Genomic DNA, 15,338 nt, shown 5'->3' with positions numbered 1-15,338 from the left:
TTAGCAGTCGTTACCCATGGTACCACTGATGTGCAACATGGTCACACAATCTACCACGATCGGACCGTCACCATCTACCCAGGTATTCCATTTTTTAACCCTCTCGCCTTCTCTTTCATTGTTGTACTAGTAGTATACTTTGTAGTACTAGTAGGAGTACTTTTTACCTTGGAGGATGCGTATAGCTAGCTAGGCCCTTGAAGACTTGAACCCACTAGCTGCCACCATTTTTGTTTTTCCATGTCTTACTATCTCATCCATGTAGCCAAGAGTGGCTATATATAATAAGCCGGTTATTTTACTTCCTCTATACCGGAGTAGTACTATTTGATGCACAGTATTACTGACCGCCATATTTGAGCACAACATTATTATGCATGGACCTTGACTATGTACGTCACCATATGTCCAGATCTGGGATGCCGCGTGTACCAGATGAACGGCGCCGAGTTTGACCCCCGTGATGCTACGTGGGTGCCGAGGAACACTCTTGGAGAGTACTCGCTTTTCATCGGGGACAGCTACCCCATTGTGAAGAGGATGCCACCTTCCATGCACGACACGGAAGGCCTGCCGTTCATGAAGCATGGTTGTGTCTTCAGTGCGCACCGCCGGATGAACGTCATGCTGGGACACGCTATCCCTGATTTATGCCGCTTCAGCTTGGACGAGTCTCCATCGTGTGGAACCGGACTAGAAAGCTGCGACAATGATTCCTGTTGCCCACCGCTATGGATCATGCCATCCATGAAGAACACCTGGGACTGGAACCTAGAGGAGGACATGTAGCCCATCTATAACGTGTAAGTGGAGTACGGTAATTGTGAACGGTAGCGCTGTGAATATATGTAGACTAGTCGTGCACAAATTTATCACATGAATTGGAGATGAACTTGTGTGGCATACTGGCATTTGTCCTTTAGAATTTATTACTAGTAAATGTGTTATGTGTATGTGCAACTTGTGTGGTTGTTGCACGGGCTCCAACATGCTCTTTGAGAAAAAAAAGGTGGCACAGCTTTGGATATACGTGACGTGGCGGCATCATACAGTAGCATCGTTCGCTATAGTTGTAGTACACTCCTACTAGGACGACAACTCCTATAAAACCTTGCGCTTGGCTCTTTGCCTCTTCGGGAGGTTCAACAGTTCATACTTGTGTGAACCTTGCACTTGGCTCTTCGCCTCTTCGGAAGGTCCAACAATGATGATACTACAGTACAATATGCTTCTGGCAATCTGACACCGATTGAACTGCTGCACGTCCACCGCAAGGGCGAGGGCGAGGGAGAGGGAGAGGGAGAGGGAGAGGGAGAGGGCGTTGTAGTCAAAACCCTCTCCTCATCCTGCGAACCACCACGCGCGTGGGCGAGGGAGAGGCGTAGTAAGCAAGCTTCTCCTCGCTCGGCGAGTTGACGGGACAAATCAAAGCAGTACTAGTACTAGTAGTAGTAGTCCATACTGCGTCCTTTCCGATTAACATGGCTTAATTTGAAACAAGAAAAATACACTAGGGGTCAACGTATGTAACAATACGCTCTTTACGGTCACTACATATAGTTTTGCGGCGATTATACGATCACTAGCTCATCATAGAGCACCGTATTGCACCCTACTAACCGGCCACATAGTCGACGTGGCACTTTGTTGACTTGTTAAATTGTCACCTTGTTTCTGGGTCCCACCTGTCAATTGGCAGAGCAAAGAAATCAGTTAAACAAAACTTTACGCAGGCGCGACACGAGTCCAACCCTTGCGCGCGAACCGCCCTGGCTGTGTATGTGAGTGCATGCACGTGTCCTCCCTCGGTCTTCCAACAAAGAGTGTACATCGGCTATAAAACAAAGAGTGTAGTACATGATGTACATCTACACTTCCAATGCATTTAGCCTTTAATCTAAATCGATATTGATTGACTAATGCACCAACTTGTGCTGTAGGTACAGGCTACATGTCTATCCTTAATTACAGCATGCAATGGCCTTCATTTAATTTTCTTATCTCAATGGTCGCGTGCACACATAAGTCTGCTACTTTTGGGCGTTAATTATGCCCTGGTCAATGTGTAAATCTCTACATGTACAGTCTTTCAGGGACGTAGGGAGTAGGTTGAGCACTTGAGCGTGAGCGCGTGTGTTGCATCGTGTGCTGTGTGCCGCATGGGTGAGTGAGTGTTGCGTGCATCCATGTGTACGTGTGAGTGTTGCATGTTGCATGCATGCATGGGGCTTACTCCCTCCCATTGACATGTTCATATTTCAAGCTTCCTCTGTTCCCTCCATATGGTGATACTCCCTCTGTTCCCAAATAGTACGGAGTAAAAAGCCTCCCTCTGTTCCCAAATACGGAGTATTTGTCTTTCTACATATTTCAACAAGTGACTAGGTACGGAGCAAAATGAGTGAAGTGAGCGTAGAGGCATAGGGATATTGTAGAAAGGAAGTCCTCGCGATCCATTATTCCCCATCTCGGTCAGAGAGAACTATTCAACTAGTCTTCGCAGTGAAGTGACAATACACACTGCAGCAGATGGGACACGTAATTAATAAGCTGAACCAGCGTGTTGGTGTTACTAAATCAGCCTTACCCAGTACTGCCATCATGTTTGCCAGTAGAGCACGCTTCCGCAAATACGCCTACGCACCTCTGTCCTCCATTAACTGACATATGGGCCCTGTTGTGGTAGACCCACATGTCATCGGTGTAACTAATTACACTCCGAAGGACGGTATATCCTGGTAGTAGTACTAGTAGAATTGAGATTGAATGCACTTTCTTCCCCGTCTTCCACTCTTCTTCCTCCTCTCTTCTTCTTCCTCCTCTCTTCCCCATCGTTGGCCGCACACCATTTACCCCCGCTCACTGCTCGCCCGCCCGCGCCATCTTCCTTGGTAGATCGCGCGTACCATATCCCCCTGCTCATTGCTCGGCCACACGAGGAGAAGCTTCTTCGCTCGCCCGCCCGAATCCACTTCCCCGCTGGCTCGCAGGCATCGAAAACCCCAATGGCAGAATCGACTGACACGCAGAGCCGTGATTGGAATTCCCTCCCCGATGTTCTCTTGGAGCAGACCTGTAGTCGTATGGACCTACTCAGCACCGTCCGTCTGGCCGCATGCTCGGTGTATTTGTACCATCTACTCATCTCCAACCAGCCGGTTCTTTTCAAGACACCCTGCTTGCTGATGCCCGATCCTCGCAGGTGGCCCAGACACCGACTTGACAATCCTACGGAGGTTGTCGTGGTTCCCCTCAACATGCTACCACTACCCGTCCACCTGTCCTTCATGCGCGGCCACTACTGGGCGGGCATGAAGGCCAACTGGATCGTCCTCATCCACCACACCGGTTGTCCGTGGCGTCTCGTGGATATCTACACCCAGCGAGAGATCACCCTTCCATCATTGGATACCGCTGCCATCGCGCCTCGCGGCCCGCCGGACACTCCTGCCTACTACACACGAGACGCGTCAAGCTTTTGGCTCGACCTCTGTTTGCAGAAAGTTGTAATCTGCGAAGTGCCCACACCATCAGAAGACTACATGGATTACAAGCTCATTGCCTTGTTCAACATGGGATTAGTCTATCTGGAATCCGGTCGCCATACATGGTTATGGCTCATCATCAATCCTGTTGAGGCAACATTTCTGTCTGATGCTATAGTGCACGATGGCATCGTTTACGCGGTCGACGCACAGATTGGCTGCCTATACTGGTGGAATCTATCGTTGTGTAATTGTTCTATCTCATCTCATCTTTACCTTATGAATACGACTGCCTGTTCATTTGTTACAAATTTAGAATGCATACCATGTCTATAACCACATCATTGCTATATGTTCCTCTCATTTCCTAGATTTTTATGACCACACATGTTATTGTTAGAGTTGATATGAGAACAATTGGCATCTAATGATTGTTAGAATACATATTATGAGCATAACATCATGATTGCTATATGTTACTCTCGTTTACAAGATTTTTATAACAACGCATGTTATTGCTTAGATTTGATATGAGAACAATAGTAGTAAGTGCTATGGTAGAATATGAGTAGGCGCTGTCATAGTTGTTTTCCTCTCATTGTTACATGATGTTTGAACCATGACATATTGCTAGAATATGAAAGCCATTGGCTTATTTTTCTTAACTTGGGGTATGATTATGACCACGGCATTGCAATTCACTGTCTATGATATGTGTCACTGTTATAATAATCTTAATTCCACACATACTCTGAACATGATTGTTTATTTTTGTCCTTTTGGTATCCAATTTGAATTGTTGCAGCAGACGCAAATGCGCTGGCCTTCATGATTCCAGAACCTGGAATCATACCAGCCGATCGGTGGTGGTTTATCGCTCGTTCAGCTGACGGCGGTCATTTGATGCTCATTCGCACGTACCAAATTGACCAAACCATTACATCAAACCACATGCAGTACAATGCATGGGGCGTTCGTGACATTGATGGCTATGGCTGCGTCGTGTTCGAGAAAGATCCCAGCTCCGTTGGGCCAGGCGTATTCAACTGGAGGCGGGTTTACAGCCTCGGCAACCACTCCTTGTTCCTCGGGCTCAATTATCCGATCATCCAACCAATCATCGATCATATCACCGGCGATGATTACTGTGCTATGCAACTTCCATTCGCGAGGGGGGCTGTGTTTACACATCATACCATGGGTTTCATGAATCACCATATCCAGAGATTCGTCGACACAGCTTGTTGCCAGATAATCTTCAGTGTGTGAAAGGCATCAAGCTTCCATGCGATGGATGGCTTTTGCAAACCCGACATGCGGCGATGTGGTTCATGACAACAGCAAATATGCACAACTTGATTCGTGCTGATATCTAGACTGAGCCATGTATTCTGCTGCTGTAGCACGACCCTCTTTTGTTGGATATTATGTACTGTTGTTAGTTTGAAGCACTCCTCTGGTTTGAAGGATAGATACCTTCCTGGGATCAAGTGCATCCTAACTCACCTGCGTAGGATGTACTGATAATGATGATGGAAATGCTGTGCAGAAGCTATATATATATATATATCAGTTAGGCTTCAAGTGCGTACTTGTTAGTTAAACCTATATATAAATTGTGACACTAAATACGACTAGTAAGTAGTACAGTAGCAGTACTAGTATACGCCAGTCAAATTATTCATCATGTCCACACATTGAATTGACGTGACAACACGCTGCGCGTGAGGTGACACAAGAATCCCGGCGGCGTGTTCAGGTATTCTGGACTTCAGATTTGGAGTACCACTTATCTGTCGAAATCTTTCATCATTCACTTAAAATAGTCGATTGATCATACATTGAGTACCATATAACTTGAATTACCGATGCAAGTCGAAGAAGGATTGGCCGGTGCTGCCGGCTGGCGTCAAGTTCGATCCCACGGATCAGGAGCTGATCGAGCACCTTGAGGCCAAAGTGAGTACTGACAGCGCGAGATTTCAGTCTCTCATCGATTTGTTCATACCAACCATCGACAGCGAGCACAGCATATGCTACACCCAACCTGAGAAACTTCCAGGTAAGACACCGATCGGCCGTCTACTTGCACAAACATATTCCTTTGTTTATAGCTCTATTTTTCTTTTTAGACGCAGACCTGGTGAAGAAATTACAATTTGACAGTTAATAAAAAGTGAAACAAGTGACTGCAACATGCCAAAGATGTTATGAAAATGCCAACTAGGTACACTAAAACCTGTATTCCACAATACTGCAGGTATCACACTGAGTGGCCTAAGGAAGCATTTCTTCCAGCGCAATTCCAGGGCGTTCAAAAGGGGCATGTGGACGCGTCGCAAGATACAGTCGGAGTGCGGCATGCACGCGATGTGGCACAAGACCGGCAATACCTTGTCGGTGATGGTCAACGGCCGGCAAGACGGGCAGCAAAAAAGGTTCTGGTGCTGCACACCAACAAGAACTTCGACCAGCAGAGGACCAACTGGGTGATGCACCAGTACCACCTCGGGGACCTGGAGCAAGAGAAGGAGCGGGAGCTGGTCCTCTGCAAGATTTTCTACCAGACGAACACTAGGGCCAGGAGTAAAAAGATTATAAGTTAGTTTGGTATTGGTAGTTGTACTACCTTGTCGTCCGCAAGTTGGTATTGTTGTTAACGATCTTTTGGTATGAACTTGCATTTGCTTCCAACCATCATGCCGAGGGTCGACGTGGATATAAAGCTGAATCATTTGTTTCGAAACGAATTTTCAGGCACCTGATTTTTATTTGATGGGTAGCATAAACACCCGCCGTTCGAATTCCCAGTACTCCAATTTTTTCGAAACAAGTGCATGCACTTATTATCACGATAAAAAAAATATCCGTGCTGCATCCCAGTTATCAGTCTGTACTTGCAGAATTCTCTCGTTTATTGAGCACGTATATTGTTTTTTCAGGTCGAGCAAGTTTCAACTGGGCTGTAGACTGCCCAGGGTTGGTTTTGTTTTTAATAGGCCCAGCCCATGACGACAACGGGGCACAAAGATCCAGCAGGTATCTACTGGCCTCTGGCCCGCCAGCGTTAGTTATATTTTGTCTTACAACATCCGCAGGCAGTTTTTTTACTGAATCAAACACACAGCCCAGTTCTATTTTCCTCTTGAAACGCATGTCCTACATCCGTTTTCTAATCTCTACCTATAGTTTTACTAGTTCATATACATGTATCATTATATTGAAAACACATAAAATTCCCTTTTCATATTTACATCCTTATTTTTGTTGTTTTTTCCCACCCAGCGCTGATTATTTACCACTGGTTTTCCCTTAAACCATCTCAATTGTCCCACGTCTTATTTGCTTAAAAAACAAAACGATTTTTTGGCAAATCAATAAGTTCTTAAAAAATGTTTATCATTTCGGGATTACAACAGTTCGGACTCCACCGAAATATGCAAAATAAAGTTGAACTTTTTGACCGTGGTCCTGGGCAGAAAATGGGCTGTAATAAATTACTTAAGAATTAGCAAATGGGCTGCAAATTATAAAAAATAGCAAATGGGCTTTATGTTGTCTGCCACAGATTTGGAGGCTGACTTGTGGGCCTACTAAGTGCATGCGTACACAAGGTTTCTCAAAAAAGAAACTTAGTCAACAATCGACTCTACCAGCGTCAGACCGTTAGATGTCAATCTAACGGCAATCGTGCTTCTTCAGTCTCTGATCTTCCTACCCCAGCCGCCCAAACCAGCGCTGTCGGAACCGCCTGCTCCCGCCTCCCGTGGCCGGCAGTGCTGCCGGGCAGGCCTCACGGCCCCATCATACTCGCATCCCTGGCCTGTCTATCCCTCTACTCACCCACACCTCCTGTTATTTTCCGGCAACGGCAGCCGAACCAGTCAACCCTCGTACTCTCCACCGCGTGGGCAGCCACTGCCGTGTCTTCCCCGGCTTCGTGTCGTTCCCTTCGTAGGCCTCACCGTCGTCCACCGCCCTGGTGCTCTCGGCGCGGCGTGGTCAACGATGTCCTTCCAACGGCCGTTGTGCTTCTTCAACCTCTGGTCTTCTTGCCCAGCCACCCAAAGCAGCGCCGGTCGTGCCGCATGCTCCTGCCTCCCTTGGACGGCTGTCCTGCCGCGGAGGCCTCACCGTCCCCATACTACTCCCACCGCTGGCCAAGCCATCCCTCCACTCACCCACTCCCCCTGTTATTCTGCAGCGACGGCAGCCTCACACCGCAGCCGAACCAGTGAACCCTCGTACTCCTCTTCGCGTGGGCATCCACTGCCCCGTCTTCCCCGGCTCCGCGTCGTCCCCTTCCTAGGCCTCGCCGTCGTCCACCATCGTGGTGCTCTTGGCGCGGCGTGGTCAATGTGGTCAACGACCGACTTCCATCGGAAGAGTACGGTACGTGGAGAGGCTGACAGCTGGGTCCACGGCAAGCGCAAGGAAGTGCCTCCTTATTACGCGCAAAATAATTATTCCTCCACCTGACAGCAGGGACCCGCCGGACGGGCACCAGTATTTCGCGGAAAAAACGTTCCCCCCCTGACTGCTGGGAGCCACCGGACGGGCCACCGTATTTCACGAAAAAACGTTTGCCGCTGACTGCTGGGACCCACCATGGTGGGAGGCTGACTTTTGGGCCTACTAAGTTGACGGGGATGGAGGGATTTGTCAACTTAGTCAATATGAACGATTCTAGCTCCAGTGACCATACGATGTCCATTCAACGGCCGTAGTGCTTCTTCAACCTCTGGTCTTCTTGCTCCAGCCGCCCAAAGCAGCGCCGGCCGTGTCGCATGCTCCTGCCTCCCGTGGCCGGCTGTGCTGCCGCGGAGGCCTGACCGCCCCTACTATTCCCACCGCGGGCCAGGCCCTGCGGCGACGGCAGCCTCACACTACAGCCGAACCAGCGAACCCTCGTACTCCTCTCCGCGCGGGCTTCCACTGCCGCGTCTTCCCCGGCTCCGCGTCGTCCCCTTCGTAGGCCTCGCCGTCGTCCACCGCCGTGGTGCTCTCCGCGCGGCATGGTCAACGTGGTCAAGGAACAACTTCCATCGGAAGAGTACTGTACGTGGAGAGGCTGGCAGCTGGGTCCACGGCCACAGCCCAGTTTTTTTGTGATTTGCCAAGTAAGTTGCTTTGTCAGGCCTGTTGGGCTGTAAATCTTTCAAGACGAGGAGAACTTTCATTCGGCTGGCCGAGAAAATGGCCCATCAGTAATGAGAAATGACCTATACATTTTTAAAACACATCAAACCGGCAATTAGTTTCGAATATCTTTTTTTTCATTTCGAGATTTTAAATTACATTAATTTTTATGCGTGGAGAATTTGTTGGATTTTATATTGATATACATTTATTTTTAAAATCAGTTTGAATGTGAGTCAAAATTTCGGGATTAAAAACAGTTCGGACCGCACTGAAATATGCAAAATTTCGTATAATTTTTTAACCGTGGCCATAATATGGGCTGTAATGCTAACAAAAAGAATATGGGCTCCAAAAAAACCTTAATAATTAGCAGATGGGCTGTAAATTATTAGAAATAATGGCAGATGGGTTGTATGCTGTTTTCCACAGATTTGAGGCTTTCCTAAAAAAAGGTTGACGCACAAGCAGTGACTGTTGGATGGCCATCCAACGGCCGTCGTGCTTCTTCAATCTCTGCTCTTCCTGCTCCAGCCGCTCAAACAAGCGCCGGCGGGACTGCCTGCTCCCTCCTCCCCGCGGTCGGCTCAGCTGCCGGCAGGCCTCACCGCCCCACCATACTCCCATCGCTGGCCTAGCCATCCCTCTACTCACCCACACCTGCTGTTATTCTCCGGCGACGGCAGACGAACCAATAAAGCCTCGTACAATCATACTCCCCTCCACGTGGGAAACAACTGCCGAGTCTTCCCTGCCTCCGTGTCGTTCCCTTCCTAGGCATCGCCGTCGTCCACCGCCCTGGTGCTCTCGGCGCGGCATGGTCAACGTGGTCAACGACCGACATGCATCTGAAGTGGACTATTCGTGGAGAGGCCGACAGCTGGGTCCACGGCCGCACGCAAGGAAATGCCTCCTTATTACACGCAAAATAATGATTCCTCCACCTGACATCAGGGACCCACCGAAAGGTCCTCTGTATTTCGCGAAAAAATGTGACCGCCGCTGACAGCTCGGACCCACCAGCTATATATTCACACGCAAGGAAGTGCCTCCTTATTACGCACAAAAAAATGAATACTCCCCCTGCTAGCTGGGACCCACCATGGTGGGAGGCTGACTTGTGGGCCTACTAAGTTGACTAGGACGGGGGCCTTTGTCAACTTTAGTCAATATGAACGATTCTAGCTCCAGTGACCATACGATGTCCATCCAATGGCCGTAGTGCTTCTTCAACCTCTGGTCTTCTTGCTCCAGCCGCCCAAAGCAACGCCGGTCGTGCCGCATGCTCCAGCCTCCCGTGGCCGGCTGTGCTGCCGCGGAGGCCTCACCGCCCCTACTATTCCCACCGCTGGCCAGGCCCTACGGCGACGGTAGCCTCACACCGCAGCCGAACCAGTGAACCCTCGTACTCCTCTCCACGCGGGCTTCCACTGCCGCGTCTTCCCCGGCTCCCCGTTGTCCCCTTCCTAGGCCTCGCCGTCGTCCACCACCCTGGTGCTCTCGGCGCGGCGTGGTCAACGTGGTCAAGGAACGACTTCCATTGGATGTGGACTGTACATGGAGAGGCTGACAGCTGTGTCCACGGCCGCAGCAAGGAAGTGCCTCCTTATTACGCGGAAAATAATGATTCCTCCACCTGACAGCTGGGACCCACCGGACGGGCCACTGTATTTCGCGAAAAAAATGTTCCCCCTGACTGCTGGGACCCACCAGCTACATCTTCGCACGCAAGGAAGTGCGTCCGGGCAAAAAAAACGATTCGCCCCCCTGACTGCTGGGACCCACCAGCTACATCTTCGTAGGCAAGGAAGTGCCTGACAGTCGGGACCCACCTGGTCGAAGCGTTGTCATTCTGGTCGCGAACGTGTACGTACATATATACTGGTGGATGTAGAGGCGCGCACGTGTCGTAGTAGAGGCGCGTACGTTTCGTAGTAGATGCGCGCACGTAGCATGTACACGTACGTACAGCGGCCAGGGTGCAAGAAAGAAAATACGGCCACGTATGTGTACATACGGGCGGGGTCTCGAACGCCTACTCGCGCATACGTACGGCCAGGGCTTGTGTACATGGCTGGGTCAGAACGGAGAAACAGCGTCGTCGTCGTGTTCATGGGGAGGCAACGGAATGCGTCGTGTTCATGGGGAGGCAACAGAATGCGTCGTGTTCATCGGGAGGCAACGGAACGCGTGGGAGCCAACCGGCTAGGTCGGAACGAAATGCGTGGTCGTGTTCATCGGGAGGGCTTGGACGGAACAGGCGATGGAAACGAGGCCTGGCGTACCGCAGAACGGAGGAAACGGACCTCCTATGGTCGAAACGGGGGTCCTGTTGATCGGGAGGGGTGTGGCGTACCACAAAACGGAGGAAATGGACCTCCTACGGTCGAAATGGGGGTCCTGTTCATCGGGAGGGGTGTGGTGTACCGCAAAACGGACGAAACGGTGGTCCTGTTCATCGGGAGGGGTGTGGCGTACCGCAAAACGGGACTCCACGGGATACTGTTCATCTCCACCGTCGACCTCCTCCAGCCTCCACGGGCTACCGTCGACCTCCTCCAGCCTCCACGGGCTCCTGTTCATCCAGCCTCCACCGCGCGCTACTCCACCGGCTACTGTTCAACCACCCCTCCATCGTCTACTATTCATCCAGCCCTCCACACCACTGGATCCTGTTCAACAACCCCTCCACGGGCACCCCTCCACCGTCTACTGTTCATCCAGCCCTCCACACCACGGGGTCCTGTTCAACCACCCCTCCACGGGCACCCCTCCACCGTCTACTGTTCATCCAGCCCTCCACCACACCACGGGTCCTGTTCATCCAGAGGCAACGCCACTGCTCACTGTTCATCCAAACCCCCCCGCAACGCTCACTGTTCATCCCAGAGGCAGCATCGATCGACTTCAGTTAGCAGCAGTAGCGAAGGAATCACTCGATCGGGTTCAGTTAACAGCCATCGATCGATCGCTCGGGTTCAGTAACGCGTAGCCTGCAGTGCAATCGCTCGGGTTCAGTTAGAGCCCAATGCCTCGCTCGGGTTCAGTTAGAGCCAACGCCTCGCACACACGCGCGTATGTGTACGAGAGAAACACGCATCGCTTGGCCCCCGACCTCCCACCGTAACTGGGAACTCCCCGAAATTTTCCTCGCGCTCGCTTCTACCACGGTTTTTTCCGTCATGGACGGCCCAAAGAATGTCATGCAGCTGCGTCTCCGGCCCGCCCAGGACGAAGAGCCCATTTTCTGTCATGATTTTTTGTCATAGAAGTAGGAGCCCACCACATCTATGATGATACCGGGTTTTTTCACAATTATCGTCATAGAAGTGTCATATGTATGACAGAAAAAAAATTCGTTCGGCCCAAAATGTCACGGATGTGTCTTTTTTTGTAGTGATTTTCTCGTGAGTGAGGAGCGGAGTCCACTCCTCTTGAGAATAACCCGCCTAGCATGGAAGATATAGACAGCCCTAGTTGATACATGAGCTATCCGAGCATACAAAACAGAATTTCATTTGAAGGTTTAGAGTTTGGCACATACGAATTTACTTGGAACGGTAGGTAGATACCGCATATAGGAAGGTATAGTGAACTCATATGGAATAACTTTGGGGTTTAAGGGATTGGATGCACAAGCAGTATTCCCGCTTAGTACAAGTGAAGGCTAGCAAAAGACTGGGAAGCGACCAGCTAGAGAGCGACAACAGTCATCATCATGCATTAAAATTAATTTACACCGAATGCAAGCATGAGTAGGATATAATCCACCATGAACATAAATATCGTGAAGGCTATGTTGATTTTGTTTCATCTACATGCGTGAACATGTGCCAAGTCAAGCCACTTAAATCATTCAAAGGAGCATACCACCCCACTATACCACATCACAACCATTTTAATAGCATGTAGGCACGCAAGGTAAACCATTATAAACTCATAGCTAATCAAGCATGGCATAAGCAACTATAATCACTAATTGTCATTGCAAACATGTTTATTCATAATAAGCTGAATCAGGAACGATGAACTCATCATATTTACAAAAACAAGAGAGGTCGAGTTCATACCAGCTTTTCTCATCTCAATCAATTCATCGTATATCGTCATAATTGCCTTTCACTCGCACGACCGAACGGTGTGTATAATAATAATAAGAGTGCACGTGCATTGGACTAAGCTGGAATCTGCAAGCATTCAATAAACAGGAGAAGACAAGGCAATATGGGCTCATGGTTAAATCAACAATAATGCATATAAGAGCCACTTTAACATTTTTCATCATGGTCTTCTCCTATCGACCCCCAAAGGAAAGAAAAGAAATAAAACTATTTACACGGGAAAGCTCCCAACAAGCAAAAGAAGAACGAGAAATCTTTTTGGGTTTTCTTTTTAATTACTACTACAAGCATGAAAGTAAACTAGCTAAAAGCTACAACTAATTTTTTTCTTTTTTTCTTAAGGTTTATCAAACACACAAGAAAAAAGCATGAAAAGGAAAATAAACTAGCATGGATGGTACAATGAAAAAGTATGACCACCGACACCTAGCAATGAGTGTGTGAACATAAATGTAATGTCGGTGGGAAATACGTACTCCCCCAAGCTTAGGCTTTTGGCCTAAGTTGGTTTATGCCCATTGATCAAAGTAGTCTGCTCCGGTGTATGGAGGAGTGTCCTCTGGACGCCATTGGTTGGCGAGCTCTTCCGAATCCCACTGATAAATAGACTCCTAATATGGATCAAGAGATGGCTCAGGCTCAGGCTCAGGCTCTAGGGATCGTGTACGCTCCCAATATGCGTAGATGTCATCGGGCAGGATGATGTACGTGCTTTTATAATCTAGGAAAATAGAGGACAGCAACTTTTCATCATTCTCGTAATGTCTAATAGGTATCTCAAAATATTTAGCAATACGCGAAGCAAAGATGCCTCCGTGGTGCGAGGCAGGTTATATTTGGGCCTCTCCGCTTCTTCACTTTGTTTTTCCTTCGAGCTTCGGCTCGATGAGCCCCTCAAAAATATCTTCATTATTGTTATTATCCCTCTGAAACATTTCTGAAATTTTTAGTAACTTCAAAATAAAAGTAAACCAAACTTAATAAGATTGATAGCAACTACTCCTACAAGTGCCTAGATACTATATCAAGCATTAGAACTACTTGGAACCATATAAATTTGACATGCAAGCTCAAGAACAGGGTCACCTAGGTAGCACAAATTTGCAATGAATAATGCACTAGAGCAAAAACTAATTGGACCAATGGAGGAGTCACATACCAAGGAACAATCTCCCAAAGCAGTTTTGTGAATGGGGCTTTGAGCAAGGAGATCAAAAATCGCAACAAAATGAGCTAGAACTCGTGCTTGAGCTGGCTGGTGATTTTTTTGGGAGGAAGAAGAAGTGTGTGGTGGTTGGAATAAGTGGAGGGGAGCCACCGTGGGCCCATGGGGCAGGGGGCGCGCCCGGGGGGTGGGCTCGCCCTGGACCCTCGTGGCCAGGTGCTTGCTCCCCTGCTGTGTTCTCAGTGCCAAATATTCTCAAATATTCTAGAAAAAATCATATTTCAATTTCAGGGCATTTGGAGAACTTTTATTTTCGGGGTATTTTTTTATTGCATGGATAATTCAGAAAACAGACAGAAAATAATATTTTTGCTTTATTTATTCTAAATAACAGAAAGTAAAAAGTAAATACAGAAAGTTGTGCTTTCTAAATTCATCCATCTCATGCTCATCAAAAAGGAATCCACTAACAAGGTTGATCAAGTCTTGTTAACAAACTCATTCTGAATTGCATAAAACCGGAGAATTTTCGAATAGCACTAAGTTACCTCAACGGGGATATGCACATCCCCAATAATAAGAATATCATATTTCTTTCGAATAGCACGTCCTCACAATTACCACAACATGTATCCTGTCCCGGCTATGCGCCATACTTTGGCACCGCCCACCTCGAATATGGATCCCTTCTGGGAGCAGGGGACGAGGCAGAAAAAATTCTGCCATAGCTCAAAATGAGCCTCATAGCCTAGAAACAGTTCGCAAAGAGAAACGAAGCCCGCGATATGCAGGATGGAGCCTGGCGTCAGATTGTGTAGTTGGAGGTAGTAATACTCCAGGAGACCTCTGAGGAAAGGGTGGATAGGAAATCCTACGCCTCCCAAAAGGAAGGAAACGAAGCACACCCGCTCCTCTTTAGAAGGATTGGGAAATTCTCCGCTAGGGCTTCGCCGTTGAGGGAAGTTAATCCAGCCCGAACAGAGACTGCGGGAGGAAGATATACTTGCGTCTAAAGTTTATTCAGATGGGCGTGGGATACCGAGCAGCTTTCCCAGTCACCTTTTTGAGGGCCGTGGGGGCGCGAGGAAGAGCTAGGAGCGCTGGCCATGTTTGGACGATTTCCTATGGTGAGTTCTAAGGTTTTCCGCATGGTGTGGAATGGCCTCTGAGATCTAATCTCCTTAAATAGACGCCTTCCCTGCAGGGTCGAGAGGTTATTCATAAAAAACACCTAGAACGTTCGCATTTGTTTGACACGTGGAAGCCGAGGCGACGACAACAAATATTTATTGTGAAGCCGAACTACTGTCAATCCGAAGTGTAATGAAGAACCCGCCTTGCAAAGCTGAAGATATAAAGCCGGATACTATGTCATCATTGAAGGCAAGTTCAGGGGCTACTGAGGGAGTCCTGGATTAGGGGGTCCTC

Source organism: Aegilops tauschii, chromosome 3 (genome assembly GCF_002575655.3).
Source record: "Aegilops tauschii subsp. strangulata cultivar AL8/78 chromosome 3, Aet v6.0, whole genome shotgun sequence".
Taxonomy (NCBI): domain Eukaryota; kingdom Viridiplantae; phylum Streptophyta; class Magnoliopsida; order Poales; family Poaceae; genus Aegilops; species Aegilops tauschii.
This window is presented reverse-complemented; position numbering follows the sequence as displayed.